General features: G+C 40.7%; 1 protein-coding gene across 7 annotated transcripts in view; it reads left to right on the top strand.

The window, feature by feature from the left end:
* Nucleotides 1-14,772, top strand: part of cntfr (ciliary neurotrophic factor receptor) — a 283,752-nt gene that overhangs the window by 231,236 nt on the left and 37,744 nt on the right. The window lies entirely within an intron of this gene.

Raw genomic sequence — 14,772 nt, 5'->3', positions numbered from 1 at the left:
CGTATATCCAAAATGTTTCTAAACTTTTTCCATTTGATCCCAATTTATGGTATCTTAAAGGGGGGAAAAAAGAGGAACTTATTTGCGGCGCCAACTCCATCGTGCTGAGTGGACCGAAACCGTGTATCCCAAACTTTTCTAAACTGTTGAGATTTACGACCAATTTACGACCTTTAAAACGGGGAGGAAAAAAACGAGCATTTATTTGTGGAGCCAACTTTGTAGTACTCTTTGAAATTTTACACACTTCACAAATGACATTGAAATGAAACATTACAACCGCGCCGTATAAAGCTTTTGTCAGTTTAATGTAGCTTTGTGTCGCTCTTGCAATGACTGTGTGAAAACTTTTTCTTTTTCCTGGGACAGGGCTCGAGGGGTGGGTCGAATGTCTGAGTCCTCTGAAGGAGATTAGCGAAAAGACATTGAATCAGGGAGGGACTGAACAGATGAAGGGATGAGAGAGGCCACGAGAAAGGGGGCGCGGATGGGTAGAATGGTCTTAGGAGTAAAAGTGTGTGTGTGTGTGTGTGTGTGTGTGTGTGTGTGTGTGTGTGTGTGGTTGGGGGAGTCCTCTGTGAAGTCCATTCATGCCCTGCTGAATAAATAGAATTCTTTCTCTGTCTCTGCTCTTTTTTTTTGTTCTTTCTCTTTCACGTTTTTTCATTCCTTCACACTTTCTCTCCATCATCTGGTTCTTCTCACCATCTTTTATTCTCTCTATACCTCTTTGGCCTGCATTCCTCCTGTCTTTCCTGTCACGGCCTTGTGTCTGTGATGTCATTCAGGACAAAGAAGCCAAGCTTGCCTGGAATGTGAGACTGACTGAGAGGGAGAGACAGCGAAGCAGTGGGAGGGAAAACTTGGAGAATGGGTGACATGAAGTCAAAACCAGTGGACGTCGGGGAAATAATATGTCAAGAAAATACAATATAGTAAAGAATGATTCAGGTTTGGAATACATATATGCAAAAAACATACAGGATGCGGACAATATTTCATCTTGTTTCCTTAAACATTACTGGATGACAAAAGTGAAACATGCTGGTCCATAATACATGAGGTGTCGCTTAAATAGTTGCTTAGTATCTCAGAAAACATCATTGTCATTGTAATATCCTTTGGAAATATGAAATGTCCTTAGAAAGACCAATTGCAAATCTGGTGATTGCATTCACTTCGGTTGAGATTTATTTATATTGTCCTTGCATGTAAAAGAACATTATCACCTGATTAGAGGACAGAAATATTCTCAGAAATGCACCATTAAATTGCATCAACTGTTTCCTATCGTTATTTTAAATTGAACTGAACATTGCTGTGTAATGGAATCGAACTATTAAAAATATGGAAATTACATGCATATTTAAAGCTGTAAAGTTGGATGCACCCATGTGGAATCAAGGACCATCAATTAATATTTATTTTAAAAAAACATTTAAATTTAGTCTTATCAGTCTTATTTCTAGTCGTTTGTATTTTTAAAGGAAAACAAAAGTCATCAAAACAGTAAAATAAATGGTCTGAACGCAATTACTAGCTTTAGAAAATAGGTAACAAAAGCAACATATTTTAGTCTGATGCTATGCAGCATTACCATGGCGACAAACGATCCACTGATGCATTTCCTGTCGAAAAGCGTCATCTTTCATGAACAATAAAGGAACGTTCCCATAACAAAGTCAGCTGCGAATAAGAAAAATGCATTGTGGGATCTGAACAATTAAAGGGTCAATTTGACAAAAAATTAGAGGTCAATTTCCTCATCACTTCTTTCAGCGACGCTTGTTGCTAGGGAGCACTTCCTTGCTGGCTGTTTGAGAACAATTTTGATCCTCGGGGGTGCGATGACAGCAGCATCCATGTCACACTGATGCACCCGTGTCACCGTTTATATGAGTGAATACATTACAATAAATTTTACATTTTAAATGACTTGGCAGGGATCTTGATAAAAATGTTTAAGTTTTCCTTCAAGCTTCACCCTGTGTGCTGTTAGAGAACATGTAGTGAAAACGGATTGGAAAAAGTACACAAAAGAAGGCAAATATTGTGAGGGTTAAGGATATGGAAAGATTTATTATATTGGTTATAATCCCTCAAGAGGAAATACAACAAAGACAGTATACATATACAGTGTTCCCTCGTAATATCGTGGTTCACCTGTTGCGTATTCAATGAGGCCCTGTAGCTCAGTGGGTAGAGCACTAGTTTGGTAAACCAGGGGTTGTGGGTTTGTATCCCACTGGGGCCTCCACCCCCTGAGAAGGGTTGCGTCAGGAAGGGCATCCGCTGTAAAAATTGTGCCAGACATATATGTGCGTTCATCTGAGATGATACGCTGTGGCAACCCTGGAAGGGACAAGCCGAAAGAAACTTACTTTTACCTGTTGCGTATTCAAAGCTTTATTTCTCTCCACATACTACTGTATAGTTGCCATTAGTTGTGTATCGTGTTTGCATCACGACTGGGATCCTCGTGATCCAGCGCTCCTGACGCTACTGGACACAGAGAGGGAAAGGAAAAACTGTACCGTCAGAGACAAAAATCACATTTGAATGTTGACTAAAGTGCAATTTGGCCCCAAGACCACACACACGCGTACACACAAACACAGGCGGGTGTGGTGTGTGACCTCCCCTTACAGAGGGTTGTCTAACAGACACACTGATGGATGAATCTGTCACTGCTTGTGTCTCTCGCTTATCAGACAGTCAAATGCCCCTCTCTGCAGACCACACGCGTGCACTCGCCTTTTCTGAGAGGATGGAGAGAACAAATAGAAGGTGAGAAGTGAGAAAAAGAGTACATTGGAGAGAAGACAAGTTGAGTTTCCCACCTATCAGAATTGTTAAACTTACTCAGTGATTCTGTCTCATGTTGATCAAGAGGAAAGATGTCTTGGGGGGGATGAAGGATTGAGACAAGTTCTACTAGAAATAGAAGTCTTTGGATACAAGTGACTTGAAATTTTATCATTTCTCCTCTACTGAAAAGATAGAGGCAAAATGTTGTTTTCTTGCATATTTTATGTTCACTGTGATTAAGAAATTAGTAAATTTGAGTAAATAGCACAATCTGGCAGGGGCATTAGGATTATGCATTAAATAATGTTTCATTTTTAGCTACTCTAATAACTTCTTGTATTAGCTAAGATAAGATATGTGGAATTAATTTGGAGCTTCTCCATGCTTCTGTATGTTTTCATTAACCATTTGGTTGAACCAGCTTTGTGTACTAAGGTGCTACAGTTTCTCAAATGTTGTTTCCACGAAACACAAATGCAATCATATTAAAATGAATGTGCATTTCAGGTGTTAAGGAAGCACCCGGGCCATCGGTTGTCATGACATTGTTTACAAATATAATGCAAATGCAGCATCAACAGGAAGCTTCCTAATGTTCTGCATTTTTGTTTTAGTTCTGGCACTGACTTAGATGTGGTTTTGCCAAGCCTCAAATACCCAAGTTGACTCAGTGGGAACCTCGTTTTGGTTGCATCATGCAAAATTCATGAAGGCTGTGAACCTTCACAGTCCTGTTGCAAAATGGACAATACACATAAGAGTGATGCAAATCCAGATGGTTTGTGGGGAAAACAGCATAGAGAATAGTGTAAACCAGAGTGGATGTAGCCTCTTCTGCATTGCTTGTTGAAGTTTGACTTGCAACCTTGAAACCTGACACTCTGACTGGTTAACTCTGCTGTACTCTCTAATCTCCTCCGGCACTAAACCCATACGCACAAGAATCTGTTTACATTACAATTAGTAGGTCGGATTTCGTGCCGGATGCACTATCATTAGTTTTAAAAAAAAAATGACATCTTGGGTAATTAGTCACAACACCTTAGGTTGCTCGAGCATGCCTGTGACACTAGTGAGGAAAACACATTCAGAAAATGAATAGATATACTGTACACCCAGGGCAATGTGTCGATCGCAAGGCAGTCTTGGTCGATCGCGGGAGGGTGTGCCCAAAAAAAAAAAGAAGTCAGCCAATGTTGCCTCTTAACTGCGCGCGTGCGCAATTGTGCACCGCTGATTCAATCTGTTCGTAGATATTCTGCGTAGCGTGCAAATGGAAAGTATAACATACAGCTATTCAGTTTGTGGCATTTCGTAATTTGATTCAATGACTGAGGGATGACTGGTTGTTGCATCCAACGGCACAATTGACATTCGTACTGTAAAAAAAAGAAGTCACTGGTTTCTTTTAGACAGCACACGGAACTTTCTCTTAACAATGACAGCTGCTCCGCCACACTTTCTTTTTCCTAGTTTACCTTACACCTGCCCCCACCCTCCTCTTAAAGACGTACACTCATAATTACAAATGTTACAATACTTACGCAGCTCATCGATGTGTTTTATAATGACAGCGTCCACAGTATGGGCAATGTAGAGCAAAGATGAGCTAGACATGGTGCTTATGTTTTATATTAATTAATTAATGGAGAAAGTTAAAGAAATGCTGTTGTTTTAAGATGCAATGACTGTCGGAGTATGTGAAGATTGAGTGAGATTTCCCTTTTTCGAGTGGGAAAGGTCTGGTCTGAAACCTAAGTAGAAACTGCAGGATGAGATGGTGTGTAATTTTAAAATTCCACCTTGGAACAGCCTGATCCACAATACAGTGCACAAAAGCTAATTCTGTATTTTAAATATAGGCGGGAAGATAACATTAACCCCCTGTTTCCCCCCCGTCGGTAGTTCACAAGAGGCTGGCTGCTTGAAAAGTAGATCTTGGGGTAAAAAAGTCTGGGCACCCCTGCGTACACAGTCCCTGACAAATAATATAAGCATTTACTGGTGGACATTTACAATGCAATATATCCACTTTTTTAGAGGGTCTTAAGGCAAGACTCACGATCTTTGAAGTGATGTCGTAGTAATTTGCACGCCTGCCTCACGCTTATGCAGTTCGCAGTGTGAATCTCAATTTAATGTTGCATATTCCCCCCATATTTGTGTAGGTTTTCTCTGGGTGCCCCAGCTCCTTTCCACATTCTCAAAACGTGCATATAATTGAAGACCACTGGTATGAATTGAATCATGAATGGTTGTTATCTGTATCCTGTGATTGACAGTCAGTCCATGGTTTTAGAGATGTACCCTGGCTCTTCCCCAAAATTCACTTGGGTTAGACTCAAGCTCACCCTTGACCTTGGTGAGAATATGCTGCAGAAAAGATGGATGGATTGGATGGATGACTAAAATTACCTGATGAAACAGACATTGTGTAACAATTACAGGTGTGGTAACTTGCCTCTCTAAAAGCTAAATGGCCTGCAACTCTAATTAATGTCATTGCTAATTAGTTTGACTGTATAAAAATGACTATGAGAAAGAGGTCATGAAATTTGTGGTGGCCCAAGTCTTGGGCACCGCTCTTCATGTTGCTCGAATAAATTCAGTTTGAATGTCGCACAGTGATTAACCTTTTGTACAATTTATTAGAAATGTAAATTCTCTATTGCATAAGGTACAATTCTCATGGAGTCTCAAGTATGCTTCAAAAGAGGTATCTGAAAAACTCCTTTGCGCGTTCTCTTGAGTAAACGCCTTTTTATTCATTCCCCATTAAGACTTGTGTTTGAACCCATATAAAACAGTAAATGTTACATAGCAGATCAGAATAATCTTATGGGAATATTGTCATAAAGTCAATGTGAAGAAAATGTAAAGTGTGATTTATATGAACTTGACGGTTATGAGTAATGCCCAGAAGACACTCTGGAGAGCTTTCTGGTTTTCCAGCCATGTGATTGTTGCGAGATTTAGCATGTCCTCTTTCTCACTCTTCTTTTTCCTCTCAGGTAGTTGGCATAGGGTCTGTCCGCGTGTGTGTGCTTGTGTGTGTGTGTGTGTGTGTGTGTGTGTGTGTGTGTGTGTGTCTGTCTGCGTGTCTGGTATCCTCTGTGGCTCACCCACTCAGCAGTAAATTCTGTTATCCTAGGGGGTCCGGCTGTGCATGGATTACACTGGCATCCCACTCAGATTTTAATGCACAAACAAACACAGGTGCGCACGCACACACGGACACACACACACGTGCGCACACACACACAGAGGCTCTTACTCACTGGCATTCAGCGCACCAACTTGGCTTTGAGATGGCTCCACTTTTCAATTTTCAGCCCAATTACATTTCACTGTTACCTATTCTGAAGAGATCACTCTTTTCCTACAGGACAAACACACACTCTCCCTCTCTCTCTCTCTATCTTTCAAGTTTACTTGAGCACTGTGAATGAGACTCACTTAAAAAACTTTTTGTTTACTCTGAGTTGAAGAGGAAAACCTACAAATGGAGATGTCCTAAAGTGGCCCGCTGTCATGAAGCAAGTTGTGTCCTTTCAAATTATAGTCATTTTAGGGTGACATCAAAATATTTGAAATGTATTCACTGACCACGTTTAGGGAATTATCACACATCCATTAGCTTTTCTGAAAATCTGCATGTTGGCCCAGTGCTGGAGAGGTTCCGTAGTCATTGATTCAAGAAATCAATGTAAAATGCCCACACTATTCTAAACACTGAAGTCTGCGAATAGTCGCACTGTCTTTCAGTAAATACCCAATTTGAAATAAACTGATTCATGTCTTTTTTTTTTAAAAATACTTCTGGCTACTCAGCCAACACCTCCAGTAGAAAAGGCAATGTGCCAAAACTTGTGGTTGTCATTGTTAAACACAAAATCCTCATTTGTAAAGCAGATTTATGCTCATTATAATGACCTTCTTCTGATTACAAGAAATCATTTGATTATGAAGTCTTCCCATTTTGCAACTTTTTATTGCACAATGACTTTACTTTTGTCATGTTTTTTTGTGGGAGGGGGGGGTTTCTAATGCATAATACTGTTACTGTATTGTGTAATATATTATTTGATCATTTAAAATCTTGGAATACCACTCATTAAAACAGTAAACTTTACAACTGCAGCAAACTTTATTTAAAAGACAAAACTTCAATCAATCAAACACAAACACACACACACATTTACACACTTACAAAGAATGCTTCAAACAGTATTGAAGGCAAGCGTATAAAGTGAACAAACAACCATGTAATGTGGCGGTTCCTTCTCATTGACACTGCCCTTTGGAATGCAAGAAGGCGGGGTGGGACGTAGTAAGGGGGTACTGTGTGTAAACGTGGATTAGAGCACTGTGGTTTTGTGTGTGCGTGTGTGCACGCGCATGCATTTGTGTGTGTTTGGACCATCCTGTCAAATTAGCCTAATGAATAGCATTACTGTGAATGACAGCAAGAAGAGGGAACAATGGTTGTCATTTAGCCCCTGTTTTCTCTTCTCTACTGTTTACTTCTAATCTCTGATACACCCCCATCCCTAAAAGGAACAAAAAAAATAAAGCCCAATCCTTTCCATGCTTAGAACTCCCTCCAGTCTAACAGCAATGAAAAAATGTTTATGATATATACCTCAAGCCGAGCTGTACCAATATGCTGTCTAATTAAATAATGACAGACGCTTGGTCATTACCTATGATTTTACCCCACCCCCCCACACCAAACAGCAATTCTCCTATGACAACACAGATGCTTTGGAAGTGATGAGTAAGATGGACTTTGAGAGAAAGAAGCAAAGAAAGAAAAACACTTAAATGACAATGAAGTGAAATATTTATAGACTTGGTAAAGTGTCCCTGTCAAAAGCAGAAAGAGAAGCAATTCATCTCAGTCAACCAAGAGTGTATACTATCACTCCATCCATTTTCTATACTGTTTATCCTTACTTAGATGATGAGTACAGGTTGGAACAGCTGGCGGAAGGTATGTGGGGTTCTATGTGACAGAAGAGTCACTGCTAGGATGAAGGGCAAAGTGTATAAAACAGTGGTGAGGCCGGCCATGATGTACAGATGAGAGACAGTGCCACTGAAGCGACAACAGGAAGCAGAACTGGATGTGGCGGAAATAAAGATGTTGAGGTTCTCGCTCGGAGTGAGCAGGTTGAATAGGATTAGAAATGAGCTCATTAGAGGGACAACCAAAGTTGGATGCTTTGGAGACAAGATTCAAGAGAGCAGACTTCGATGGTTTGGACATGTGCAGAGGCGAGAGAGTGAGTATATTGGTGGAACGGTGCTGAGGATGGTGCTGCCAGGCAAAAGAGCGAGAGGAAGACCAAAAAAAAGGTTGATGGATGTTGTGAGGGAGGACATGAGGACAGTGGGTGTTAGAGAGGAAGATGCATGAGATAGGCTTAGATGGAATAAGATGACACTCTGTGGCGAACCCTAATAGGACGATCCGAAAGGAAAAGAAGAAGCTAAAGAGCTTCTACCTTCATTGGGTCCCTGTGCAAACTACGGTTTGCCATTTTTAAATTGTTTATTTTGGGGATGCTATGCCGCCTTGTGCAACTCCCCATCATGCACATGCCATGAACCAACACTAAAAATATGCTACAGCACAGTGTAGAAAATCTACTTTAAAAGTGAGAGTGTCAATCAGTCAAGTTGAGGGCTTAAACCAGGTACTTCAAGTTCCAGTACATTAAAGTCCAATTTAGTCTTTCTTACTTTCAGTCACTTGGCGTGTATAGCAGCCTATCTCCTTTATCTCTCTGTCAATATATGCATATCGAAAGGTTTCAGCGCATGTGAAACAAGCCTTTGTCCTTCCTCCAGTAATGTGACACCTTTCATAATGCCGTAAAGTGAACATGGTGTATGTAAAAAGACAAGCACATAGTGCTCCCGCACAAAGCGGCTGGCTGAATCCACCTTGATGGCTGCAAGCTTAACGGCCCAGACACTTTGGATTCCGGGCTTTCTCTCAGCTCTCGCTCTCTGTCTCACTTCAGATGTGACGGGCAAATTTAAGAGAGTCAGCTGTTGAGACGCCAGGGATTCAGTCGCGATACTTGCGTCCTGTCCGTCTCCCTCTGAGAGGTAACAGTGAGGCACGTGGGCTGTTGACACTTTGACACCTGAGATCGGTCAATCTCAGGCTGTCACTCATTTCACTGTCGTCGACCCCGCAGCCAAGCAGCGACAGCGTTAGCGGGCACAACACCTGAGGCTAACGTGCCACCATAGAGTTGGGCCTTACTCGAAGTATAAAGGATCTCAACTAGACAGATTTAATACCATTCAATGTCACTTTTACGCTGTATAATAATACCTACACAAGATGCTGACAGGACTGTTTTATGAAGTGACACTTTTTGAACTTCTTGTTCTCCAGCTATTTAGATATGGCATATGTTGAACTGGTTTGTATGACTAGTGAAGTACAAAAAAAATATACACCGTATTTTCCACACTATAAGCCACACAGTACTATAAGCTGCATCTTCAATGAATGGCCCATTTTAGAAAAAAATTTAAATATAAGGTGCACTGTGTTATAAGGCACATAGAATACACGCTGCAGTAGAGACTGGGATTATGTTATGGATCCATTAGATGGAGCTGCGCTAAAGGCTCCATATTGATCCATATATAAGACGCACCGGATTATAAGGCCCACTGTCGGCTTTTGAAAAAATTAAAGGCTTTTAAGTGCGCCTTATGGTGCGAAAAATACAGTACACAAAATCATAGTATTGTTGGTAATGATCAATGTGTTCACAGCCCAATGATGATTATAGCTTCTCTGCAGTCACAGACCAGTGAAAAAGTACAACATAAATTCACAGTCAAACATCAGAATGAATGCCCATTGAGGTAATGAAATTCTGTACTTCATACGCTTTTGTCCCATAGAAGGGACACATCCAGGAAAATGTCTGGTTATCCTTTATCACTGCTGCAATAAAGAGGTCAGAGACAGCATTGAGAATTTGTGACACCACTTAAACCAAAAGATGGATATGCAAGGGAATGCATATCCTAGAAAGAAAAAGCTAAAGTCCCGATTCCACAATGCATTGCACTAAGCGGTAGTCTTACATTGCATCTTTACATTGTATACAGAATTTCTGCTCAGTCACAAAATATAAAGTGTTCATGTTATTATTTTTTTATTATTTCATTATTATTGTTTTTAAAGGGAACGATGCACAGTACAGACACAATACAGGAATTAATGCGACATACATTTTCTCAACTTTCTTTTATAGATTTCTCCACCTTTTAGGATTCAGTAATCATTCATCACGTCATTTCTGTGAGTTAATGCTGGAAGACTAGAGGGAAAAATGATCTCTTTTGGCTTTATCTCTGGTGATGACTATTTTTTTTAGAGCCTTCCAAAATTGCGTTACTAGTGCAATGTTGCTTAATCCTTAATCAAACCTTGCTCAGATGTCACATAAAACCATTTGATCCAGTCCAAATTGTCCTTTGTCCTTGGCTTTCATTGAGCATCAAACAATAATAACAAAACAAAATATACTTGAGAATTTTTCTCCTCAGTACTCTTTATTGTTATGAATTATGTCGAGGCTTTTATTGTGGCAGCCATGCAGCGACAACAAAGGCCTGAAGTGAAGTGTGGAAAAAGGTCCAGACAAGTGCGGCTGTAGCCTTGAAAAGTTCAAATCCCAGTTTTGTTAAGAAGATTACTTTTAAATGAACAAATCACTCAAAAGTGGCAATGACTTCTTTCTCAACTCACTTGGCAATCCTCACTGTGCTGTCAGGATAAATAATAACACAAATATGGCAAGAATGAAGTAACAAAAAAGGAATGCATGGCCTCTAAGCCCCGAGATTCTATGCTCGTAGCTCCTGCAGGCGTCTGAGGCCATTGAAGTATATTTTGAGGAAAGAATGAAAGGTTTAGTGTAGTGGAATTTCAAGTTTGTGGTTTCATTTCTTGGCAATATTATCGCGTTCCAATTCTGAATGTACAACAGGATTATATCATTCCAGGAGGCTGTTACACTTTGAATTTATTTGGATGTAAAGTTAATTTTCCGCTTAAGAAATCATGACAATATTTTTTGCCAAAGTCCAATGCCCGAGAAGTCTTGTCTATCTGTTTAAGCAAATGTTAGAGAGGAAAATATTTTTCAACTGTGAAACAAAACAACACCTTGCCAAATCTTCCAAGGGCCCCCTTTTATATTTTCTTTAAACTGGGCTATTTTATCACATGAATTCCACTGGACTTGTTCAAGGTCTGTGCACTTGCAAAGCCCCCTACGGCACACTCCAATGCATCATATTAAAAGCGACCGCAATTGCCTGAAACGACATTTTGCTCTTTTGACATGTAACCATTTCAAACTGGGGTTACAAAACTATTATGGTTACAGCAAACATTAGTAATCATTTTAAATAAAAAATATTGCATGTTTATGAATCTTAATTCTAAAGTAATTCAGGTAAAAATGAAATCTCCAAGTACTGTAATTCTCGGCCTATAGAGCGCACCTGGTTACAAGCCTCACCGAGTACATTTGTAAAGGAAATACCATTTGGTACATGCATACGCTGCAGCTGTGTAAACGTCGCAAGTGCCCACATTAAAACCTGCATTGAAACACGAGATATTTACAAAGAAAGATGGTACACAGAAAGAGTTTAAGGACTAACGCTAGTGCCACGCTAGACGCTAACAGGGCCGGTTAAAATAAAACTTAACAATAAATATCACTGAGACACGCCATTAACACAGCAGCAACACGGTAGCACAGCGGTAATGCTAGCACAGCGCTAACAGGGCAGATAAAAGTCACTTCCTCGGTGCATACATTCCACCGTTCTCATTCTTACCTTTTCTGCTCGAGTGGCCCCTGCGGCCGTTGGAAAATATGCACAAATTAGCCGCATCACCGCATAAAACGCAGGGTTGAAAGCGTGTGGAAAAAAGTCGGAACTTGTAGGCCGGAAATTACAGTATGAAGTTGTAGTACTCTCATATTATCAAAAACCCTCATTAAATGGTTTTCGAGTGAGAAACGTCCCAGAAAACATCTTTGGAAACACTTGAGGTGAGATTGTGTATGCGTGTGTGGCCTCAGACTTTTTATTTCCTGTGGAACTTAAGCTGTTTTATCTGAGGTTTGAGCAAGATATGCGATGTCAGGTGGCTAAGTGAGTGTGTGCTTTTGGGCAGGAGTGCGAGAGACGCTGCAGGTTAAAATAAGAATCGAGGTATAAAGTAATGGCGCCTGACCTCGGGAGCTGCTGAGGCAAACCTCTGCATCTCCTTTAAAGATTACCTCCTTTCAGTTTTCAATGGTGTATTACACTATGGAGTACAGGACAGTTATTTTCATTTGGCCATCATGCTTCAATATTGAAACAATGTGCTCATTTATCTGTCGCTGCATCAATCTGGCAGTTCCCTTTTTCCGCGTGACTTTTTCTTCACCTCTGTCCAACTTATCATCTCCTGATGCTTTTGTTAAGGGTATTCTTCATCTTTTTTTCATTCAATTGTCTCTCACACAACTGTTTCCAATCACCCCGAAGACATTCCAAGAATGTCTGGGCATCATTGTTTCATGTAGTCTGCGTGTGAAAGTGTGTCCCTTGTCAGATATCTCTCATAAGGAGGAAACATACACAAAAAAAACAAAAAACAGAGGATAGAGCAGGGAAAGATTAACAGTACTTTAAAGTGGGACTGTCCTCCCTATAAACATTGTAAAACAGATATTGTAATGAAAAATACATATAACAGTATCCACTTCAATGTCTATACGAAAAAAAAAAGTTAGTGGAGAGCGTGTCATTCCATGCATAAAGTTGTGCAACTGAGTGTCTCCCGACATCAAAGTGGTCGCCATATCAGTCGCGTCCTCTGTCCTTGACATTATTGACACTTCCGTCATTGAAAACGCGCAGTGCCTGCTACTATGGAAGCCAAACAAGAGAGATATTCAGATATTACCAACACCCCTTCTGACACGGAAGCTCTTTTCGAAAAGGACAACACCACACAACCGAGTGAAGTTACCGGGGCAATATTACACTATTGTTTCGAGCCCTCAGGGCAATATTACATTATTGTTTCAAGTCATATTCAGATAGATGATATCCAATCACGGCCAAACCGCATCCCGTCCAATCCACTTCCGCGGCGAAGATGAGCCATCGCGGCTCATCGAAGCCGCCCGGTGTAGCTTATGACAGAGCCGAGCGATGCTGCTTTAGGGGGGTGTTCACAGTCGAGTAACGCATTCTCGGCTGGGTTCTTCATAGCTGCCCCCGTCGCAAAGCCCGACGCGCAGCCTTCGCAGAAGCTGTGACCGCCGAATGCTGCGCCTCAGCCGGTGTTGCTGATTTTCTGCGCCGTGTTGGCATATAAGGAGGAGGTGGAGTCGAGATATGCTGCTTTTAGGGGTATGTTCAAAGTCGCCGCAGTACGCGATGAACACTATCGAGACGAGGCTGAGTGAGACATTGTTGGCAGGGCGACGCGCACATCAACACATTTTATACGTGAATCTTTTGCTACGTTATGAGAGAGACCGATTACGTGGTCCGCCCCAAACTGTTTTTTTTTTTTTTTAGTAGCTGTATACACACCTACCTGTTATTTGGAACCCACGAAGCTCTCATCCTCTGCACCCGTGCAATCCATTTTTCACAACGAACAGGGTCTTTTTCAAACTTATGAAGGGTAATTCCATTCTCCCAAGTGTTCAAGCAATGTCCAGCAATGCAATGAGCCAGCATTTTGGCTAACACGAAGGAACAACGAGCTACCTTCCCGGAGGTAAAACTAATGGAAACAAAAGAGTCCACGAGGGGGCGCCGCTGTCCTTTACATTACTTCCTGCTTCTTCTCGAAAACAAATCCCTGAGAGGATTTTCATGGCGGGAGTTACAAAAAGCTGTATACGTCAAAATCATGTTTTGTGGTGAAAAAACACATGGGACAATATTGGCTGTGGGTTTTTCATTAATAATATACCAAAAATCATCCGTTTGACGACACTTGACCTTTAAGTAATAAAGAGAGTAGAGCCACTGTGCATACGCACACATTAAAGATCATAGCATGTTGGCCCGGGACTTGTAAGGGATTTATAAGAAGATTAAAGAGTGCAGCCACGTCTTCTATGCAACTCCTGTGATGAGTTGCAGAGAACTCGAGTCAATACCACCTGCCTTTGGGTGAAAGGTGGAATCTGTACAGAACGTTCTCTTGCACATTCAGACCTAGCGGCAATTTGGTTTCTTCAGAGGGATCGCTTGCAAGTTTTGGGTCTTTAAAAACGTATCAGTTGGAGAGAACTCGTACACAGCGAGTAGGGGGAAAAAGCAAAGTTCAAACGCATGGTGTTCTTGCTTTGTTGTGATGCTCTTTCATCCCATTCACGTTTAAGAGAAGCATGTACTTTGTTAGATGTTTTTTTTTCTAGTTGTATTCTAATATATACTATATTAATATACTGTACAGTCTGAACACAATTTACTTAACCTTTATTTGTCCAGTTCTGGCATTTGAAAAGAGATTCATTTGCAGTGCTGCCCTGACAGCAGACAACAGTAAAAGTCAAATCTTTTTTTTTTTTTTTGGGGGGGGGGTCATTCCTTTACTAAACATATCAGTTCAATTCTCAATCGTACAACCTGAAGGGCTTTTGATTTCAGAGCTTCCACTTTAGAACATTGTGGACTCCACTCAAATAACGTGGAGACACTGCTTTTTTATTTTAAAATTAAGTTATATAACCACAAAAAAATGACTGGATCTATTAGATCTCCAGGGGAGCGATGAAAATATTTCAGTACAATTATATTACCTTTCGTCACGCGAGCTGGTCTGGAAAAAAAGCCACCACAACATCTCTTTGCCTCTCTTTTTATAACTTTTTTTATATATTCATTTTTATT

Source organism: Syngnathoides biaculeatus, chromosome 17 (assembly GCF_019802595.1).
Source record: "Syngnathoides biaculeatus isolate LvHL_M chromosome 17, ASM1980259v1, whole genome shotgun sequence".
NCBI classification, from domain to species: Eukaryota; Metazoa; Chordata; class Actinopteri; order Syngnathiformes; family Syngnathidae; genus Syngnathoides; species Syngnathoides biaculeatus.
The sequence above is the reverse complement of the archived record's forward strand: the minus strand, read 5'-3'. Positions and strand labels throughout refer to the sequence as shown.